This window comes from Triticum aestivum, chromosome 1D, assembly GCF_018294505.1.
Source record: "Triticum aestivum cultivar Chinese Spring chromosome 1D, IWGSC CS RefSeq v2.1, whole genome shotgun sequence".
NCBI lineage: Eukaryota > Viridiplantae > Streptophyta > Magnoliopsida > Poales > Poaceae > Triticum > Triticum aestivum.
The window spans coordinates 430,597,767-430,620,855 of NC_057796.1; the positions used below are offsets into that span (position 1 = coordinate 430,597,767).

At 44.8% G+C, this 23,089-nt stretch overlaps 1 pseudogene; it reads left to right on the forward strand.

Moving 5' to 3' along the window:
• Nucleotides 1-5,143: 5,143 nt before the first annotated feature.
• Nucleotides 5,144-23,033, forward strand: LOC123160080 (senescence/dehydration-associated protein At4g35985, chloroplastic-like; annotated as a pseudogene).
• The last annotated feature ends 56 nt before the right edge of the window (nt 23,034-23,089 follow it).

Here is a 23,089-nt window from a genome sequence, read left to right on the forward strand (position 1 = left end):
AAGGTTGCTTCCAAAGAAGAACATGAGGCCTGTGGTGCTTCTGCGCGTATCAATGCATCCACCAAGATCGCTGTCACTGTATCCAGTCAAGGGAGCATCAACCGCGCCACGGGAATAGTGCACTCCCCAATTCAGAGTTCCTCCAATATAGCGCAAGATATGCTTCACTGCTGCCAAGTGTTCCATGGTAGGTGCCTCCATGAACCTTGACACAAACCCAACTGAGAATGTGAGATCCGGCCTTGTGTGAATGAGATAACGCAGCATCCCTACTATGCTTCTGAATTCAGTTGTATCAACTGGTTGTGCAAAACTGACCTTGCTCAACTTAAATCTGGGCTCCATGGGCACAGGGCAGGAGTTGCAACTAGTCATGTCAGCTCTCTCAAGTATCTTAGCAGCATAACCAGCCTGACAGAGATCAATCCCACCACTGTGTGGATGAACCTCTATTCCCAGATAATAATTCAGATGTCCTAGATCACTCATGAACAGCATTTCCATCTCACCCTTAAACTTACTGATCTCCTCTCATCCGATCCTGTGATGATCAGATCATCTACATAAACCCCGACCACCAGTCGAGATTCTGCATCCCCTCTTGCATAAATTCCATGCTCGGAGGGACACCTCTTGAACTTCAGATCAGTCAAGCAGGTGTCTAACTTGGTGTTCCAAGCTCGTGGGGCCTGTTTCAGCCCATACAAGGCCTTGTCCAGCTTCAGAACCTTGCTTGTTTGCCCTGCAACGATAAACCCTGGAGGCTGTGTCACATACACTTCTTCCTTGAGCTCACCATTCAGAAATGCAAATTTCACATCCATGTGATGCACTGTCCAACCTGCTCTGGCTGCCATGGCGAGAAGCAAGCGCACTGACTCCATTCTTGCCACTGGTGCAAAGACTTCTTCATAGTCAATGCCTTGTTTTTGCACACATATCCCTTTGCCACCAAGCGTGCTTTGTGTTTCACTATTTCACCATCAGCATCCTTTTTCACCTTATAAACCCACTTCAGTCCAATCGGACAGTGCCCTCGAGGCAGATCAACCAAGGTCCAGGTATGGTTAGCCTCGATCGCGGCCATTTCGTCTGCCATGGCCAGCTGCCAGCACTCGTGATGCTCAGCTTCTTCAAACGTGCCTGGTTCCTGGCCAAGTACCAGACCAAGCTCATAGTCAGGGTCCTCCTCATCGTCGTCAACCTCTGGTGACTGAGGTGAGGAGGGAGTTGCAGGTGCTTCGGTGGTGTCGATGTACTTGCGGTTCGGGTGGAAGATGCCGTCTTGTGCCCTCGTCTTCATTGCGTGCACAGGTACGACGGGCGCCGGCGGTGCACATTCCGCTTCTAAACATACAGGTGTGCCAGGCACAGCAGCAGATGGTGAAGTGGAGCTGCTGCAGCCTGCACTCCCTGGGCCTGGCGTCGTGGCCGTGAGTGGCGACGGCGAGCGTGCCGAGGCGGTGCTCGGCGATGTGGATATCGTTGCTGCGGGCGAGCCACCAGACAGAGTGGACAGTGGGTCGATGACGAAGCTCATACCTGGCGCTGCAGGCTGTGTTCCCTCCCAGTTCCATGCCTTTGCCTCCTCGAACACGACATCGCGAGACACGATGATCTTGTCCTCGTCTGGGTCATAGAGATGATAGGCTTTGCTTCCGCTCTCGTACCCTAAGAAGACCATGCGTTTGCTTCGATCTTCCATCTTGCTCAGGTGAGGCCGTGTGTATTTGGCGTGCGCGACGCACCCAAACACGCGAAGGATGTCGACGTTCGGCTTCCTCCCACACCAGGCCTCGAACGGTGTTTGCCCCTTGACACTCCTGGTGTATGCGCGGTTGAGCACGAAGACAGCAGTGGATACTGCTTCACCCCAAAACCGAGCGGGAACTCCCATGGCCTTCATCATGCATCTCGCCGTTCCCACCACTGTCTGATTTCGCCGCTCTACCACGCCGTTCTGCCGAGGCGTGTAAGGAGCAGTGAGGTGTCGCTGGACACTGAGATCAGCGAGATAGGCTGTGAGGTCATTTGAGTTGAATTCCCCGCCTCGATCTGTCCTGAGCGTCTTGAGCTTGCGGCCTGTCTCTCGCTCAACTCTCGCCTGGAATCTGCGAATGGACTCTGCTGCTTCATCTTTGCTATGCAACAAGGACAACCACATGTACCTGCTGTGATCGTCCACAAGGAGGAGGAAGTACTTTCTTCCACTTGGCGTTGCCGGCGAGATCGGTCCGCACAAGTCGCCGTGAACTAGCTCCAGTGGCTCTGAGGCGCGAAACCTCGCTTGCTTCGGGAACGGGACTCGGCGCTGCTTTCCAACAAGACAAGCGTCACAGACCTGCTCGCTGTGATCAATCAATGGCAGCCCGTGCACCATGCCCTAACGGGCCAACCTTGCAAGCCCATCGAAGTGCTGATGGCCAGAACGGGCGTGCCACCGCCATGCGTCCTTGGCGGCGTGCGCAGCCAAGCACACAGGCCTGACAAGCTGGAGGTGCACGACGTAGAGCCTGTTGCGCGCACGAGGTACTTTGGCGAGGATGTGTTGCTGGTGATCGCGGACGGTCATGAACCCGTCCTTGACGAGCGTCGGGCAGCCGATCTTGTCCAGTTGGCCGATCGAGACGATGTTCGTCTTCAGTCGAGGGATCCAGTACACCTGCTTCAGGGCCCGGTGATCTTCTCCGCCCACGGCGAACAGAACCGTTCCTCGGCCACGAATTTCCACAAGGGAGCCGTCACCGAATCTCACGGTGCCAGCCACTCCCCTGTCCAGCTCGGTGAACGCAGCCTCGTCGCCCGTCATGTGGTTTGACGCACCTGTGTCCAGGTACCAGGTAGGGTCGACGTCGTCAGAGGAGCGCCGGAGGATGGTGCGTGCTCGCTCTTCGTTGAGGAAGACGTGCTCGGCCGCGCCTGCGGCGGACAGCGACACCTCCTGGATCATGAACATGGCGGGATCGCCATCGTTCTCATCGGCCGGAGCCTGCACGAGATTGGCCTCCTCCCGCTTCCCCTGGTTAGCACGGTCGCGCTGCGCCTTGCGGCATTCGCGCGTCCAGTGGCCGTCGATGCCGCAGTAGTTCCACTTCCCATTGCGGCGCGGTGGCTTTCCGCCGCCGTCGACCTTGCCTCCGCCATCCGTGCTCTGAGGACGACCCTGTGGCTTCTTGCCTTTTCCGCCGCCGCCGGACGAGCTGTCGCCGGCGTGATGATTTCCCAGACGGGCGCGCCATTCCTCCTCCGTCAGGAGCAGGCGCCCACCCGTATCTTGCTCCGGCGCGCCGCGGCCTTCCGACGCCGCCAGGCGCCCGCTCAGCTCATTGATGGAGAGGTCCTTCAGATCCAGCAGCGTCTCTATCGAGCACGTCATCTGGGAGTATCTGGACGGCACGACGCGCAAGATCTTCTGCACGTCGTGAGCTCGGAGGTGGTGTCTCCAAGAGCCTGCAGCTCCGTGACCACACTCAAGACACGGAGAGAGAAGTCCTCGACATTCTCCCCGGCCTTGAACGCGAGCGCATCGAAATCCTTCCGCAGCTTCTGTCGACGTGCTTCCCGCATGCGATCCACGCCGACGCGGAGCGTCTTGATTGTGTCCCAGGCTACCTTTGCATCGTCATTGGCAGCCAGGATCTGGACCATCTCAGGCGGCACTAAGCTCAGGATGGCGCCCAGGGCCTGCCTCTCCTGCCGCTCCGGTGCGTCGCCGGGCTCGATGGCCTCCCAGAGTCCCGCACCCAGCATCTTGACGCGCATCAGGATGGCCCACTCCATGTAGTTCGTCTTCGTGAGGACTTGCCACGAGACGGCGCCGCCGCCGGTCTCCCTCACGATTGTCTCCCTCACCACCACTTCACCGCCGCCGCCTCTCCGCATCCTGCTCCGTCCGCGGCTCGGTGAGCGCATACGACGTGGCCCGCCGGTGGGCGATTTGGATCCAGCAGCTGCTGCCGGTGGTGGTGTACCAACCATGGCGATTCAGAGGCTTTGGTACCACTTGTTATCACAGGATCTGAATCACTCACACGAATAATGGATGAACTCACAGAGACGATGACACAGGGTGTTTTTTGTGTTGCGTTCAGTCTGCAACTTTTCGTTGTTCTTCGCTTCTCTTATTCAGAATTACAAGCAAAGGGTGAAACCTCACGATCCGTAAGTCTCGCGCCATCCCACGAGCGGCATCGTGTGTCCACAGGAATCGGTCCTGAATCGTTAGGCGATGACCAGGACAACTACTTTTATCAAAAGAAAAAAAAACTGTCTACTGAATAATCTGAACTAACCTGCTGTCGACGACAACAGCGTGACGAGCTACAGTGCGAAAAGAACAGAGATAAAATTCAACAAATCTGACGTCTATTTCCTGGATAGAAGATTCACGTATCAACTAACAGGATCCAATAGTTCGCATCAGATAAACTTACACCATGATTAAAGAGTGTTCAGGATCCATACCATTTGATAAGTGAGCCAAAGAGGAAAAGCTGCATGATGGGCACCTTCTCAAGCACTTCAGCCTTGTACATCTTGAGCAACTCAGCAACCCACTGGTCACCTTCTTCCAGTTCCGCAGCGGTGCTCAGCGCCTCGGCCCTGTCCCGCTCCTAGAGCTCTTCGATGCTTATCGGGGAGGTTGCCGCCAAGCTGAAACGACAAGCCCATTGGGAAGAGGCGCGGCTATACATCTCAAACGCCCTCGCCGCAGCCTCCGCTGTCTTGGTCCGCCTAGACACCGGGGCCGTGGCCGTGGCCGAGAGATCCCGGTCACGCTCCAGGCTGGCCGCGACGCGCTTGTCCGCCATGCCAACGTGCGACACGCGGTCCTCGGTACGCGGCTTGCGGCCGCTAGAGCACTGCCATTTCTCTATTTTTCTCCACCGTGGCCAAACCGAGCACCGCCATGGCCGCCACTTGTCACTGACGTAGCTGAAGACAACCACGAGCTTCAACATCATGTCCATCCGCCTCGCGCTGTCTCCCTCTCACTCCTGCTTCACTAATTGAGGCAGGGACGCGCCATAGCCGTCGGCAGCGACCTCCTTCTCCAACCTCGGTCATGGCACACCACCATCAAATTAGGCACTGGAAGACTCCTTCAGCCCTCATCCTAGACTCCGTCTGGTTCGTAGCGTCAATGACGACCTCCTGGACATCCCAGCGTCAAGCTCCGCCTCCTCCTGGGCCCTCCCCGACAAGCTCCAAGCCCCAGTGGTCGCTGTCGTTTCTCAACTCGTCGTTCAATGCTACCTCGCCTCGTCCGAGCACGCGCACGGTCTCATCGTGCGTCTCCTCTGGTCCGCTCACGACCCGTAGTGCTGCAGCCTTCAAGCACGTCCCCGGGTGTGCAGCAGGAGGCCGACGTCGAGCCCCTCGAGGTGCCAGCACGCACGGGCGCCAGACGCCCGGGTCCGAGCTCGCGGGCGCGCAACCCGCCGCCGCCCTTGGCCCTGTTGGCCATTGCCGAGAGGAAGCCGCTGGCCTTCCCTGGATCCCGGAGCAGGAATCACGGGAGCCGCCGGGGAGGAGATGGGCGGAAAACTTGGTCTCGTGCCCCGTGTCGTAGTCGATGCGGGAGCCGTTGCCGAAGGAGTCGAGGAGGTACGGTGCGAGCTCGACCTCGGCGCCTGCGCGGTCCGAGGGTTACTCGGCGGTCGCTGTAATCGGGGCGATCAGCTCGTTGACGGAGTCGGCGAGCTTCTCGTGCCAGCAGCGGAAGGCGGGGTCGCTGTAGCGGGAGCTGTGCGGGAACGGCGGGGTGGACGCGACGGAGGCGGACAACGTGGAGATGAGGTCGAGGAGAGCAGATACGGCGAGGGAGGGTGGGGAGGGGAGGGCGCCAGGACCCTGGTGGGTTGTGGCCTCCTCGGCCCGCCTCCGGTGCCCATCTTCTGATATATAAGTCATTTTTATCTAGAAAAAATAAGGAGAAGACTTCGGGGGTGGAGCGTCGTCGTCTCGAGGCGGAACTTGGGTAGGAGCACTTTTGCGTTCCGACGGAGCGATTTTGCTGGGGGAAATCATCGTCATCATCATCACCAACAACTCTCACATCTTTGGGAGGGCAATCTCCATCAACATCTTCACCAACACCATCTCGTCTCAAACCCTAGTTCATCTCTTGTATTCAATCTTGTTACCGGAACTATAGATTGGTGCTAGGGGGTGACTAGTAGTGTTGATTACATCTTGTAGTTGATTACTATATGGTTTATTTGGTGAAAGATTACATGTTCAGATCCATTATGCTATTTAATACTACTCTGATCATGAGCATGTTTCTTATTTGTGAGTAGTTACTTTTGTTCTTGAGGTCACGGGAGAAATCATATTGCAAGTAATCATGTGAACTTGATATGTGTTCGATATTTTGATAGTATGTATGTTGTGATTCTCTTAGTGTTGTTATGTGAACGTCGACTACATGACACTTCACCATATTCGGGCCTAAGGGAATGCATTGTGGAGTAGTAAATACATGGTGGGTTGCGAGAGTGACAGAAGTTTAAACCCCAGTTTATGCACTATTTCATAAGGGACCGATTGGATCCTAGAGTTTAATGCTATGGTTAGAATTTATTCTTAATACTTTTCTCATAGTTGCGGATGCTTGCGGGAGGGTTAATCATAAGTAGGAGGTTTGTTCAAGTAAGAACAACACCTAAGCACCGGTCCACCAACATATCAAATTATCAAAGTAGCGAACACAAATCAAACTAACATGATGGAAGTGACTAGATGAAATTCCCGTGTACCCTCAAGGAAGCTTTGCTTATTATAAGAAACCGTTTTGGCCTGTCCTTTGCCTCAAAAGGATTGGACTACCTTGTTGCATACTTGTTATAATTATTGTTACTTACTTGTTACAAATTATCTTGCTATCAAACTACTCGCTACTTACCGTTTCAGCACTTGCAGACATTACCTTACTGAAAACTACTTGTCATTTTCTTCTGCTCCTCGTTGGGTTCGACACTCTTACTTATCTAAAAGAGCTACAATTGATCCCCTATACTTGTGGGTCATCAACGCTATTTTCTGTTGCCGTTGCCGGGGAGTGAAGCGCCTTTGGTAAGTGGAATTCGGTAAGAAAACATTTATATAGTGTGCTGAAATTTATTGACACTTGTTACTATGGAAAACTATCCTTTGAGGGGTTTATTCGGGGTATCTTCACCTCGTCCGGAACCACAATCAATTACCCCTCAACCTACCGCACCTACTGAAAATATTGAATATGAAATTCCTTCGGATATGATAGAACAACTGCTAGCTAATCTTTATGCAGGAGATGGAACAGAACATCCTGATATGCACTTGATATATGTAGAACAAATTTGTGGATTGTTCAAGCTTGCAGGTTTACCCGGAGATGAGGTGATGAAAAAGGTTTTCCCTTTATATTTGAAGGGAAAAGCATTGGCATGGAATAGGCTATGCGATGATATTGGATCATGGAATTGGAATCGTTTAAAATTAGAGTTCCACCAAAAAAATTATCCCATGCATCTAGTTCATCGTGATCGGAATTACATATATAACTAGTCATCAACCCGTGTAGCTGCATGGGCTAGAGACTTGAGTCCAAAAACTTTTAAAATCACGGTCACATTGTTTAGCCTTTCAATCAATGCACAACCATAATTAGTGCCAACGTATAAATTGATGTATGTACAATACAAAATGGTGCCTAATTCATGGTGTAACTCAAAAATTATAAAAAAACTATCTATGGTGGAAAAATTATTGGCAAAAATGAAACATGATTGAAAAATAGAAAGATACACATTGATTAATATTTGGGTAAAACGACACAATTTTAGCAATTGTAAATTTTGTCCCAGTTACCATTATCAATTTGAGATAATTGGGATTGTTGTTTGCTGAGCGGCAATTTAAAAAACAGTTATGCCCTTTCAGAGTAGTTTAAGTCATTATTCCTCTCCTAGGGCATGACGTATTATAAATGGTTGTGAGTGTAAATTTTTTAGTCTATATATAAATTATTATCCGTTAGTAAATGATGAGAAGTGTTGATTCTTTATTGACGAAGAATTATATGGTTACAAAACTTAAAAATCATGTGGATTTTTGTCTTTGAGACATGCACATAGATGTCACACGTCCTTTACTCTCTTTTTTATGCTGCAACTTTGTTGACTTAGAAATAACATTTGCTCAGTCCCTTAGAAATTAAAATTTAAAATATTCTAATGCAATACGGGTTAAGATTACAGTTTCGTTTATATATGTTATTTGAAAAAAAAACAATACAAAACGGCTTATATAGGTCATTACCAAAGCTGGGAAATATTTTTTGAATTGTATAGGTCATAACTAGAGTTAGAAATTTTTAGTCCACAAATTGCATACGTAAAAATTTATTTGGAAAATATATACGCTGAAGCTTTTTTGTGGGATATATCATGAAGCTAATACCCATAAAAATATAAGCATTGAAGTAGGTTACATGACTATGCATAACTTCAATGTTTATCTTTTCGCTTTTTGGCTACATTCACAGACTTTTACAGAACCTCACAACATCCAGGTGAGAAGAAGTTGGCCACCAAGGGAGACAGCAGAAAATAATTAACAAAATCATGCACTGTATTATATCCTAAAGAGAGTAAAAGTTTACTTTCTTTTCTTGCGGGTGTTTCCCAAAACTTTTTGTTTTTTTATGGTCCATATTAAATAATATTTTTTTCCATGACAGTCCGAGTTAACTCTATTGTTTGTGGAAAAAAATCTTAATTTTTTTAGAACACGATACGTATCACTTGCACGTATGCATCCTGTATTATGACTGAATGTGGTCCATATACACATGCAGACCCCCAATTCATCTTTGGATTGGCCGCTCCTATAAACACGTAAATATTTGAAAATAAATAGATCACATGCATCAGATTTGTTATAGGGTTCAGTATTGCTAACATTCTAAAGTATAATAAGCTGGCATGCAGGCTGCTTGATTGATTTTATCTACATACGCACGTCTGCAGCCATTAGGCGCACGTAGATGATCTTGCTTCGGCCGGCTACGATCAAATCGTTCTCGGCGGAACGTCTTGGCGACTTCTCTGTACATGCATCAAATATCTGTTTACGTGAAGCTTATGATGTGTGAAAAAGATTAGATTATCACAGTCCGATCCATCCATGGAAATGTGTTGGTATTGGGGTCCTTTTTTCTTGCTTTTCCTTGGTGGCTGGCCGTAACGTGTCTTGGTGGCTAGCCGTAACGTGTCTAGGACACGTTTTTTTTCTTTTGACTTGCGGATGGTCCCGTGTCTATTGTGTAATCTCATAGGACTCTTATGTGAAACGTGTAGATTTCTTTTAATCCTAGTCGTATATTAAACAATCCTACGGTTATTATTGTTGTTTGTCTACAATTAACGTGGAGCCTCGTATGGTGCTTCCAATTAGTAAATACTAGTCATCAACCCGTACAGCTGCACGGGCTAGAGACTTGAGTCCAAAAACTTTTAAAATCACGGTCACATTGTTTATTCTTTCAATCAATGCACAACCATAATTAGTGCCAATGTATAAATTGATGTATGTACAGTAGAAAATGGTGCCTAATTCACGGTGTAATTCAAAAATTATTAAAAAACTATCTATGGGGGAAAAATTATTGGCAAAAATGATGCATGATTGAAAAATAGAAAGATACCAATTGATTAATATTTTGGTAAAACGACACAATTTTAGCAACTGTAAATTTTGTCCCAGTTACCATTATCAATTTGAGATAATTGGGATTGTTGTTTGCTGAGCGGCAATTAAAAAACAGTTATGCCCTTTCAGAGTAGTTTAAGTCATTATTCCTCTCCTAGGGCATGACGTATTATAAATGGTTGTGAGTGTAAATTTTTTAGTCTATATATAAATTCTTATCCATTAGTAAATGATGAGAAGTGTTGATTCTTTATTGACGAAGAATTATATGGTTACAAAACTTAAAAATCATGTGGATTTTAGTCTTTGAGACATGCACATAGATGTCACACGTCCTTTACTCTCTTTTTTATGTTGCAACTTTGTTGACTCAGAAATAACATTTGCTCAGTCCCTGAGAAATTAAAATATTCTAATGCAATACGGGTTAAGATTACAGTTTCGTTTATATATGTTATTTGAAGAAAAAACAATACAAAACGGCTTATATAGGTCATCACCGAAGCTAGGAAATATTTTTTGAATTGTATAGGTCATAATTAGAGTTAGAAATTTTTAGTCCACAAATTGCATACGTAAAATTTATTGGGAAAATATATACGCTGAAGCTTTTTTGTGGGATATATCATGAAGCTAATATCCATAAAAATATAAGCATTGAAGTAGGTCACATGACTATGCATAACTTCAATGTTTATCTTTTCGCTTTTTGGCTACATTCACAGACTTTTACAGAACCTCACAACATCCAGGTGAGAAGAAATTGGCCAACAAGGGAGACAACAGAAAATAATTGACAAAATCAGGCACTGTATTATATCCTAAAGAGAGTAAAAGTTAACTTTCTTCTCTCCATGGAAACGTGTTTATCAAATATCTGTTTACGTGAAACTTATGATGTGTGAAAAAGATTAGATCCTCACAGTCCGATCCATCCATGGAAACGTGTTGGTATTGTGGTCTTTTTTTATTGCTTTTCCTTGGTGGCTGGCCGTAACGTGTCTAGGACACAATTTTTTTTCATTTGACTTGCGGATGGTCCCGTGTCTATTGTGTAATCTCACAGGATTCTTATGTTAAACGTGTAGATTTCTTTTAATCCTAGTCGCATATTAAACAATCCTACGGTTATTATTGTTGTTTGTCTAGAATTAACGTGGAGCCTCGTATGGTGCTTCCAGTTAGTCAATATAAGATAAGAATTTTGGCCTTGTGAAGGAGAAAGTATCGCTCTAGCTTGGGGGAGGCTTAAATTAACGTTATATTCATGTCCCAATCATGAGCTCTCAAGAGAAATTATTATTCAGAACTTTTATGCTTGGCTTTCTCGTAATGATTAAACCATGCTGGATACTTCTTGTGTTGGTTCTTTTACGAAGAAAACTATTGAATTCCAGAGGGATCTTTTGGAAAGAATTAAACGCAAGTATGAAGATTGGGAACTCGACGAAGGTAAAGAGTCAGGTATAAAGCTTAAGTATGATTGTGTTAAATCTTTTATGGATATCGGTACTTTTCAAAAGTTTAGCACTAAATATGGACTAGACTCTGAGATAGTAGCCTCCTTTTGTGAATTATTTGCTACTCATGTTGAACTCTCTAAAGAGAAGTGGTTTAAATATCACCCACCTATTAAAGAAGAAACTAAAGAACCGATACCAGTCAAAGAAGAAACTATACTCTATAATGTTGATCCAGTTGTTCCTACTGCTTATATTGAGAAACCCCTTTTTCCTGTTAGGATAAAGGAACATGCTAAAGTTTCAACTGTGGTTAACAAAAGCTATGCTAGAACACCTGAACCAGATGAACAAATTAGGGTGGAACCTAATGTTGCTATGGTTAAAGATCTCTTAGAGGAAGATATAGATGGGCATGTTATTTACTTTTGTGCAGAAGTTGCTAGATTTGCTAAACCCAATAAAAGGGATAAACATTGACCAGTTGTTGGCATGCCTGTCATCTCAGTTAAAATAGGAGATCACTGTTATCATGGTTTATGTTACATGGGTGCTAGTGTGAGTGCTATTCCTTCCACTTTATATCAAGAAATTAAGAAAGACATAGCACCTGCAAAGATAGAAGACATAGATGTTACTATTAAACTTGCTAATAGAGACACCATATCACCTTGTAGGATTGTTAGAGATGTTGAAGTCTTGTGTGGGAAAATAAAATACCCTACTGATTTTCTTGTTCTTGGTTCCCCACAAGATGACTTCTGTGCCATTATTTTTGGTAGACCTTTCTTGAACACAATTAATGCTAAGATAGATTGCAAGAAACAAACTATTAGTGTTAGTTTTGGTGATGAGTCTCATGAGTTTAATTTTTCCAAGTTTAGTAGAAATAATCACGAAAAAGAATTGCCTGGTAAGGATGAATTAATTGGTATTGCTTCTATTGTTGTGCCACCTACTGATCCTCTAGAACAATACTTACTAGATCATGAAAATGATTTTCAAATGCATGAAAGAAATGAAATAGATAATATTTTCTTTGAACAACGTCCTCTACTTAAACACAATTTGCCTATTGAAACTCTTGGAGGTCCTCCTCCACCTAAAGGTGATCCTGTGTTTGAATTAAAACAATTGCCAGACACTTTGAAATATGCTTATCTTGATGAAAAGAAGATATATCCTGTTATTATTAGTGCTAACCTTTTAGAACATGAAGAAGAAATATTATTGAAAGTTCTAAGGAAGCACCAAGCTGCTATTGGATATACTCTTGATGATTTAAAGGGCATTAGTCCCACTCTATGTCAGCACAAAATTAATATGGAACCTGATGTTAAACCAGTTGTTGATCACCAACATCGGTTAAATCCGAAGATGAAAGAGGTGGTAAGAACGGAAATATTAAAACTTCTGTAAGCAGGTATAATCTATCCTGTAGCTGATAGTAGATGGGTAAGTCCTGTTCATTGTGTCCCTAAGAAGGGAGGTATTACTGTTGTTCCTAATGATAAGAATGAACTTATTCCAGAAAGAATTGTTACAGGTTATAGAATGGTAATTGATTTCAGAAAATTAAATAAAGCTACTAGAAAAGATCATTACCCTTTGTCTTTTATTGATCAAATGCTTGAAAGATTATCTAAGCACACACACTTTTGCTTCCTTGATGGATATTCTGGCTTTTCACAAATACATGTTTCTCAACCTTATCAAGAAAAGATCACTTTTACTTGTCCTTTTGGAACTTATGCTTATAGACGTATGCCTTTTGGTTTATGTAATGCACCTGCTACCTTTCAAAGATGCATGATGGCTATATTCTCTGACTTTTGTGAAAAGATTATTGAGGTTTTCATGGATGACTTTTCTGTTTATGAGAAGTCTTTTGATGATTGTTTAAGCAATCTTGATCGAGTTTTGCAGAGATGTGAACAAACAAATCTTGTCTTGAATTGGGAGAAGTGCCACTTTATGGTTAATGAAGGCATTGTCTTGGGTCATAAAATTTCTGAAAGAGGTATTGAAGTGGACCAACCTAAGGTTGATGCAATTGAGAAAATTCCATGTCCTAAGGACATAAAAGGTATTCGTAGTTTCCTAGGTCATGCTGGTTTCTATAGAAGGTTTATTAAAGACTTCTCTAAAATTTCTAGGCCTCTCACTAATCTTTTGCAAAAGGATATTCCTTTTGTTTTTGATGAGATTGTTTAGAAGCCTTTGAAACACTCAAGAAAGCTTTAATCTCTGCACCCATTGTTCAACCACCTGATTGGAACTTGCCTTTTGAAATTATGTGTGATGCTAATGATTATGTTATTGGTGTTGTTCTAGGACAAAGAGTTGATAAGAAATTGAATGTTATTCATTATGCTAGTAAAACTCTAGACAGTGCTCAAAGAAATTATGCTACTACTAAAAAAGAATTTTTAGTAGTGGTGTTTGCTTGTGATAAGTTTAGACCTTATATTGTTGATTCCAAAGTAACTGTTCACACAGACCATGCTACTATTAAATATCTTATGGAAAAGAAAGATGCGAAACCTAGACTTATTCGTTGGGTTCTCTTGTTACAAGAATTTGATTTGCATATTATTGATAGAAAAGGAGTTGAGAAACCCATAGCTGATAACTTGTCTAGGCTTGCAAATGTGCTTGATGACCCACATCTTTATAAAGAAGGAGTAGATGGTATTATCGGACGTTGTGTACCTGAGCATGAACAGGGACAAATCCTACGGAAATGTCACTCCGAACCGTATGGAGGGCATCATGCTGGAGATAGAACTGCTCATAAGGTATCGCAATCTGGATTTTATTGGCCTACTCTCTTCAAGGATGCTCGTAAGTATGTCTCATCTTGTGATGAATGCCAAAGAATAGGTAATATTGGTAAGCGTCAAGAAATGCCTATGAATTATTCACTTGCTATTGAACCATTTGATGTTTGGGGATTTGATTATATGGGACCTTTTCCTTCCTCTAATGGGTATACACATATTTTGGTTGCTGTAGATTATGTTACTGAATGGGTAGATGCTATTCCAACTAGTAGTGTTGATCACAACACCTCTATTAAAATGCTTAAGGAAGTTATTTTCCCAAGGTTTGGAGTCCCTAGATATTTAATGACTGATGGTGGTTCACACTTTATTCATGGTGCTTTTCGTAAGATGCTTGCTAAGTATGATGTTAACCATAGAATTGCATCACCCTATCATCCTCAGTCTAGTGGTCAAGTTGAGCTTACCAATAGAGAAATAAAATTAATTTTGCAAAAGACTGTTAATAGGTCCAGGAAGAATTGGTCTAAGAAATTAGATGATGCACTTTGGGCTTATAGAACAGCATATAAAAATCCTATGGGTATGTCTCCTTATAAAATGGTTTATGGAAAAGCTTGTCATTTGCCTCTTGAGTTAGAACATAAAACATACTGGGCAGTGAAAGAGATCAACTATGATTTCAAACATGCTGGTGAAAAGAGGCTATTTGATATTAGCTCACTAGAAGAATGGAGAACCCAAACTTATGAAAATGCAAAGTTATTCAAAGAAAAAGTTAAAAGATGGCATGACAAAAGAATTAAACGTGAGTTCAAAGTTAGAGAATATGTTCTTTTGTACAACTCTCGTTTCAGGTTCTTTGCAGGCAAAGTCCTCTCAAAATGGGAAGGCCCATATGTCATCGAGGAGGTTTACCGGTCTGGAGCCATCAAAATAAATAACTCCGAAGGTACTAACCCGAAAGTTGCCAATGGGCAACGGATAAAGCATTATATCTCAGGTACGCTTATTAATGTTGAAAGCAAGATTATCCAAACTTTGACACCGAAAGAACACATAAAAGAGTCCTTCCGGAACACTCCAGAATCGTCAAAATAAGGAGGTACGTGATACGATAAGTAAACTGACTCCCAAAAATCCGCAAAAATATTTTTTATCAGTTTTGGAATATTTTAGAATTTTGGAAATAAAGAAACTTCCATGAAGCGTCCCCTGGTGGGCACAAGACACCAGGGCGCGCCAGGCATGCATGGCACACCCAGGTGGGTTGTGCCCACCTGGGACACCTTCCGGACTCCGATTTTCTTCCGTATACTTGTCCATCAAGATAAAAAATCTATATATACTTCCGAACCTGTTAACCACCATATCGCGAAGAAATCATCTGTTCTCTTTTCTTGCTGTTTTCTGCGCAGTTTTGAAAATATGTCATCTCAAGACTCCGATGGAGAGAGCTATGTCTCACATCTCGTTGCTGACCCCAAGACCTATGGGGACTTATCTCCTATGGTCGGACCACGGATGACGAGGAGGATGCTCACTTGATGAGAATCGACGATTCGAGCTAGGAGGAAGAGGATGTTCCTCTACCTCAACCTGGGGATATGCATGTGGTGTTCAAGAAGTCAAGTCTTCCTAAGAGATCTAACCTCTTTAATATCGATCTATTCGTTCTCGATTTTAGCAGAAAAGCAAAGGAGATTTATGTGACAAGATCTTGAAGCTGGAGTCAGAGGTCGATGCTTTAAAGGAGGAAATTGCTCTCCTCAACTACAATATGTAAAAGTTGAAGGAACAATTTTCACCACCACCATCTTCTTCACCACCAAAGGAGAACTAAGTATCGGGTATGGGCACACCCCTTGGCTTCCGCCAAGCTTGGGGGAGGTGCCCCGGTAACGTATCATCCCACTACCTTTTTGATTTTACTTATCTTAGTTCAATCTTTTGCTTTAGATCAAATAAAGTTTAGTTCGATCCTTTCTTTGTGAGTTTGCTTAGTGATCTATCATTGTAATCGTGTGCAAGTTATATAATAAAGTTAGTTTGAGTTTTTACTTTCTTTACTTTCAGGTTGAAAATAAAGAAAAGAAATAAAGAAAAGAAAACAAAAGAAAGAAAGCAAATAAATCAATAAGATCATATACTAATCCTATGGTAGGTGATAGCACAACATAAGGAAAAGTATAAGTAAGAAAATTTTATTAGATATTGACAAACATAGCATTAGTCAATGATGCAACTCATGCGAGAATTAATAAGGGAAGGGAAGATTCACATATAAATATACTATCCTAGAAATCTTTTGTGATTGTGAGCCCTCATCAAAATATTATATGCCAAAATTGTTGACGTTGGACAAGGAAGACAACGTAATGGTTTATGTTTGCTTATATTCACATAGAAGTCATACTGTCATAGATCCTTCAACATTTGGTGCTTGCCCCCTATCTTTGCTAGGCAAAAATTCCGCACTAAGTTGAGATACTACTTGTGCATCCAAAAACCCTTAAACCCAAATCTTTTTCAAGTATCCGCCATACCTACCTAGGGATTAAGCAAGATGCCTCAAGTAAGTTGTCATCGATGCAAAAAAGGCAATAAAAATTGCTTCTAAATTTCTGAGATTGTTTAGTGTGAGAGAAAATTGAGCGTTGCACGAACTTGGATGACAAAGAATAGAAGTGACAAACTGCATAATAAAGGTTGTCATCTTAAGGGGCAATGTAACGTGACGTTCTTTTGCACTAAGGGATTGAGCATACAAACAAATAAGTGCATGCAACCTATGCTTCCCTCTGCGAAGGGCCTATATTTTACTATTATGTATTTAGTTTTATCCAAAGAGTCAAAGTTTTCCTTCTATTCCTTTTATTTTTCTCTTTTGGCAAGCATCATGTGGTGAGGAAAGATCTAGACACGTATGTCCAGTTGAATATAGATAGCATAAGTTATTATTGTTGACATCACCCTTGAGGTGATTATGTTGGGAGGCAAAGCTATAAGCCCCTATCTTTCTATGTGTCCAGTTGAAACGTTTTGCTCATGTGTACAAGGTGAGTGTTAGCAATCATAGAAGACTATATGATGGTTGAGTATGTGGACTTTCCTAAAGGCTCCGACACGTGACCCTTCCTGGAAAGATGATCAACTGTAGTTGCAAGGTTCACTCAGAACATAGTTTGTTGGTTTCTAATAGAGTTTTTTCTTTATACTTCGATTATGTGATGAACTGTTACTTATTCATGGGAAGTGTATGATAGAAGTTCTATGATAAAAGTATTATCTTTAAATTTGTTGCTGTTATAATAATCAACATGATGCTTCTATGTCCGTATTTTGTTTTTATCGACACCTCTCTCTCAAAGCATGTGGACATGTTTTTCGATTTCGGTTTTCGCTTGAGGACAAGCGAGGTCTAAGCTTGGGGGAGTTGATACGTCCATTTTTCATCATGTTTTCTTACTATTATTTACAATGTTTTTATCCATAATAATGCTTTTTGGAGTAATTCTAATGCCTTTTCTCTCATAATTTGCAAGGTACACACCAAGAGGGAGAATTCTGGCAGCTGGAAATCTGGACCTGAAAAAGCTACGTCAGGCCACCTATATATTCTGCACAACTCCAAACAAGCTGAAACTTTACGGAGAATTTTTATGGATTATTTAAGAAATATTGGAGCCAATAACTCCCAGAGGGAGGCCACCAGGTGGGCACAACCCACCTGGGCGCGCCAGGCCCCCCTGGCACGCACTGGTGGGTCATGGCCACCTCGGCCCACCTCCGGTGCCCATCTTCTGGTATATGTCATTTTTACCTAGAAAAAGTAAGGAGAAGACTTTGGGGGCGGAGCGCCGCCGTCTCGAGGCGGAACTTCGGCAGCAGCACTTTTGCCCTCCGGTGGAGCGATTCTGCCGAGGGAATTTCCCTCCCGGAGGGGGAAATCATTGTCATCATCATCACCAACAACTCTCCCATCTTGGGGAGGGAAATCTCCATCAACATCTTCACTAGCACCATCTCATCTCAAACCCTAGTTCATCTCTTGTATTTAATCTTGTTACCGGAACTATAGATTGGTGCTAGGGGGTGACTAGTAGTGTTGATTACATCTTGTAGTTGATTACTATATGGTTTATTTTATGGAAGATTATATGTTCAGATCCATTATGCTATTTAATACTCCTCTGATCATGAACATGTTTATTATTTGTGAGTAGTTACTTTTGTTCTTGAGGTCACGGGAGAAATCATGTTGCAAGTAATCATATGAACTTGATATGTGTTCGATATTTTGATAGTATGTATGTTGTGATTCCCTTAGTGGTGTCATGTGAACGTCGACTACATGACACTTCACCATATTTGTGCCTAAGGGAATGCATTGTGGAGTAGTAAATAGATGGTGGGTTGCGAGAGTGACAGAATCTTAAACCCCAGTTTATGCACTATTCCATGAGGGACCGATTGGATCTTAGAGTTTAATGCTATGGTTATAATTTATTCTTAATACTTTTCTCGTAGTTGCGGATGCTTGCCGGAGGGTTAACCATAAGTAGGAGGTTTGTTCAAGTAAGAACAACACCTAAGCACCGGTCCACCCACATATCAAATTATCAAAGTAGCAAACACAAATCAAACCAACATGATGGAAGTGACTAGATGAAATTCCCGTGTACCCTCAAGAACGCTTTACTTATTATAAAAGACCGTTTTGGCCTGTCCTTTGCCTCAAAAGTATTGGGCTACCTTGCTGCATACTTGTTACAATTATCGTTACCTGCTTGTTACAAATTATCTTGCTATCAAACTACTCGCTACTTACGGTTTCAGCACTTGCAGACATTACCTTACTGAAAACTACTTGTCATTTCTTTCTGCTCCTCGTTGGGTTCGACACTCTTACTTATTGAAAAGAGCTACAATTGATCCCCTATACTTGTGGGTTATCAACTAGCCTGCCTGTTGGCCTCCGCCAGAATCTCATGGGCCCTAGCCTCGATGGAAAGCTCCATTGGACGTGGATGAGGCGGTATCTCAGGATCGGAGCTCGTCTGGCGCTTCTTGATCTCCCGGGGAGTTCTAGGACAAGTATGAGTCCATCCCAAATGGCTACCGAGCCATGGTACCTCCCGTCACCAGATAGCATCACGATCTCTGGATCAAAAGGACTCTGGCTCGGGTTAAAGTCCTCCCCTTTCTTCTTCTTCCCAACGTCTCTGTACCTCACGAGCTTGTTGTGGGAGGAGATGTTGGTGAAGCTCTCTGGATGATCAAGGTCATCCTCAGAGAATACCTTGGCCTTCTTGTACGGGGCAGTATGGGCCATGGCATAGAGTTCGTTCAACGGTGGCACCTCCTTCTTGTTGTGTTTCGCCTAAAAGAGAGGAACAACATTTTAGTTAAGGGCTCAAGCTAGCATGAAGAATGAAATTGCATGAATCGTTAAGGGCTCAAACCACATACCCAGTGATCCCCGTACTCAAATAGGTTGGAGCTCCCTTGATGGTGTGGCACACCTTGCATTTGGGCACGCTTAGACCTGACCTTGTTGTGGACGGCTAGCCAGGGAGAGCACCACTCATCCACCATCGCCTCCCAACAGTCCATCCTATCTGCACACCATCTCGGGGCACCTAAGTTAGGCAAAGAGAAATTTCAGCGCTACGCCTACGAATGAAATCAAGGAAACTAAGTACAAGGCCTTAAGAATAGGTAATTACCTTCATGTACTTCTCCTTACTCAAATACTTGCTGCGACACTTCTTCTTGGCCCTCCTAATGTTAGTCGAGGCGTAGTAGTCTCGAGCAGCCTGCACCTTAGTCTCGTGCTGTAAGTTCTGAAGTAGGCGCTTGCACTCGGCTTCGAGAACCATAGCCGCCTCCGCCTCGTGTTCCTCAGAACACCTGTAGAAGGTCTGCAATCGAACAAGACAACACTGATTAGTACAATCACTAGGTAATGTTGATTTTTAATTCTGGAAAGGAGAAATTACCCAAAACCGCCGCCTCACAATGTCGGCCACCGTCTCACACAAGACACCGTTGACCCTCTCCTCCGGCGGGGCCCGGGTAGCCACGTATAGCTCCCAGCTCAGTGCTAGGTGTGGAACCTGACCCTCACCGGGCAACGTGACCCACCCCGGGAAGTGGTGCCGGCAAAGCATAACAAGGACCTGGTTGGGCCTGCGGACACCATCGGCGTGTATCCAACCCCTGTAGTATGACAAGGCCAACACATTAGATATTAATTTGAATAAACATGAAGGACAAAGGTTAAAAAAGAGTAAATGCACTTACTTCTCCCCGTTAGGCTCCATCAACCACCTCTAATCATGGGTCACCGGCATGGCCGGGAGCTTCGTACCACCATGCTGGTACACCTTCTTGCCCTGCTCAACCAGCTCGCCCTCGCAAAAACTATCGTCAGACCAGGTCTCCTCGCCATCAGCATGGCCACTAGTCTCCGGAGTCACGTGGGACTAAGACTCTAGGACCGAAGTCTCGTGGGATGAAAACTCTGGGGCACGAGTCTCGTGGGACGAAGGCTCGGCGACCCGAGGCTTGTGGACCGGAGTCGGAGACGGGTCCAAGTCTGACGGGTCCACCTGATACGGAGCACTCCGGTGGTCCGGAAAATCAGCTAGGGGTGGCGGCGAGGAAGGCGCAACAGCCTTCCTACCTCTTGCGCCACCACGTCCACCTCTAGCTGCACCCCTCTTCGTCTTCCCCTGACCTCTCCCCGCCGAAGAAGAAGCGCCCGCCGGTGTCTGCATGCTGTCTACAAGTGCTCTCCGATGGTGCTGGGGTGGAATAACAGCACCCCTCCCAGCACGCGCCGAGGAAGGAGGCTCGGAGCGCTCTCGACCCGCGCCCACCATCTGTTAGCAACTGCAATGACAAAGAGTAAACGAAATTAGTACAACATAAACATAATAAAAAATTTAACTGTGTATCATCATCATGAACATAATAAAATATTGAATACCTAATAACATGAACTAATTAATAATATATATTCCCCTCGATCGTCGACCCCTCAACCTAGCTAGCACTAACCTAAACCAACCACTAACCTAAACTTTCTTCTTCTATGAAGAAGAAGAAGAAAAAACTAACCTACAATCCTTTTTCCTCTTTTCTTCTCATCTTCTCCTCTTTTTGTTCTTATTCTTCTTCTCTCCTCCTCCGCCTCCTCCTCTTCTTCTTCTTCTTCTCCCCCCTTCTTCTCCCCCCTTCTTCTTATTCTACTTTTCTTCTTCTTTTTTCATCTTTTTTTACTTCCTTTAATTATGACTATCTTTACCTAATATTAAAGGACGGAGACTTTCATAGTTCTCTATACATCATCCATTTATATTCGTTGATTCTATGATAACCTTAAAGATTAACGGCTGAGATTTAAAATTAGATTTATAAACTAGAAAAGGAAAAAACCGCTATAGGATGAAGTCCCACACCAATACCACGATTCCACCTTCCGGTACGTACCTGGTTCGGATCGATCTCATCTCCCTAGCTATCAAAAAAATTCTGACTCGCACGCTAGCGTTTTTACTGTCTACCGGTCTCGGAGGTCTGAGCCTCCTCCCGATCTGCCCGCTCACGGCGGCGTCGCGCCCACAGCCACTCCGCCGCCCCGCCCCCGGGCATCGCCGTGACGGCGCAGCCACCCGCAGCCTCCTCCAACTCCATCCTCGCTGTGTCACTGAGTCGGATCAGATTTCTTCGTCAAGCCAGTCGTGAGGATCTTCAAGAAGGATGTGGGAGTGACGACCGTGATGTTGGTAGGCCGCGACCTCGGCTGGCAGCTAGCGAGGGACAAGCCCGTGGTCAAGCTCGACTGCCTGCACTACCTCTTCAAGGTGCCGGACAAGGACGGCGTGCACCTCAACAACGGCGTGATGACCCTGGTGCACGTCGGCCGCGAGTTCGGTTGGCTGCTGGTAAGGAACGAGACCGTGATCAAGCTCGACCGCCTGCATTACCTCTTCAAGCTGCCAGACAAGGACGGCGTGCTCCCCAACTACGGCGTTGTCGAAGCCACGCTCCTGCCATCCCTCGATGTGCTTCTCAAGTCTGACTCTTGCTTGTCCGCGCCTTCTAGGGTATCAAGGCCGCCCCCATCGGCGTCGGCATCGCGGGTGGACAGAAACAACGGCATGCTCGCCAAGGCCATCGCCGCGGGCACCAGCCACCCCATCAAAGGCATCTTCATGTGCAACGAGGCCTACTGCAGCCCGGTACAGACTGCTCTGGTATGCTCTATCCCTTTTGTTTTTTTACGACAAGACAATTGCTCTGAATCCACTATCGTGCAGGTTCAAAAGGTAGCCAACCTGATTAGTCCTCAAGCAGCTGGAGGCGCGAGCTAATTCTTCGGCAGCACCGACGGAGCTGACGGGAACAGCCAGGCAGGGCCGCTGAAGCGTGGAGGAGTCAACAAGACCCTCGGAGTCGAGTTACTACTTGTTCATTATTCATTCAAGAGTTACTACGTGTTCATCATTCATTCATTCAACCTATAACTCAACTACTAAGTAACTAACAGTATCACTTTCCTCTTTGTGTGAGTTACTACTTGTTCATCATTCAATCATCACTACTGATCTTGGTTGCTCAGGGTGTGGAAGCGGTCAGAGATGACATAGAAGATGAGCAAGACGATGATGGACATGGTCATCTGGGTGACAGGGTCTATGGCTGCTCCGCTGCTTCTTTCCAGGCAAGGGAAAGCCCTCCTCGCCACCGCACTCGGGAGGATGTTCTGGCCTCTCTCGACGCCATCAGTGAGTACAGTAGTGCCCTGGAAACACTGATGGGACCTTGGCGTAACGAGCAAATCTTTTAGTTACATTACATCATTTTTGGTGCGGTGTACAAGAGGTAAGAACATGAGCACCTCAAGCCATATGATACCATTTCTCTATTCGAAAATCATATCAGCATTTTGAACGCCGACTTCGCCGGAATGCCGGCCTGCTTGCCGTGCTCCCCTCGGGTAGGCCGTTGAACAATCTCTAAAAGTTCTTCTATTTAGTCCATGACTATATGAGCCCGTTCCAAACAATTCTTGACTATATGTAGAAAATATTACCCCGTGACCTAGAAATATTTGAAACAATAACAGAACCTTTTGATTTC